We start from the raw sequence: 650 nt of genomic DNA on the forward strand, positions 1-650 counted from the left end.
GCGCTCCCCTGCAGGCCCGCGCCGTGCTGGGGAGGGAGGTGCCCTCCCCTCTCTTCCGCTTCATCTTCGCTTACACCTCCCTCGGCGTGAACCCGATGCGCGAGAAAAGGCGTTATTTTTGTGTTATTTTAACTTTGCTTCACAGATCGCCACGAGAAAAGTGCCACTAAACTTCAGCCGCATCATCTGTGCTACAGCAACTTCAGCCAAGCAGGCTGTTTGCTTGCTTGCCGGTCGCTTTTTTAAAAATAAAACGCTAAATCAAGAGCAACAAAACAGTTCTTAAATTAGGATGTGTGAGACTGACAGAAGAGACTAGCAGGGGGCGAAGAATTAAAATCTGTGGACAATATGGGTCTTAAAAGTTGTCGCAAGTCATATTTGCTGACTGATGTGCAGCTAGTAAAATACTACCTTCCTTTCCTGCCTGTGGTATATAACTGATGCAAATCAAGAACCTGATTTGCAAAGATACGCATCATTTGCTTACCTATGTAATCACGTGAGAGTCAGTGAGATTATTTGTGTGACTCGTTATGCAACTACTTAACTGATTTTAAGGTTAAAAAGAAATTGATAAAACTCACAAGGTTGTGAGAATATTCATGTACATTCTGCCTGAATTCTTCTACTGAGATCAAAGGTATTTG

This window comes from Mycteria americana, chromosome 2, assembly GCF_035582795.1.
Source record: "Mycteria americana isolate JAX WOST 10 ecotype Jacksonville Zoo and Gardens chromosome 2, USCA_MyAme_1.0, whole genome shotgun sequence".
NCBI lineage: Eukaryota > Metazoa > Chordata > Aves > Ciconiiformes > Ciconiidae > Mycteria > Mycteria americana.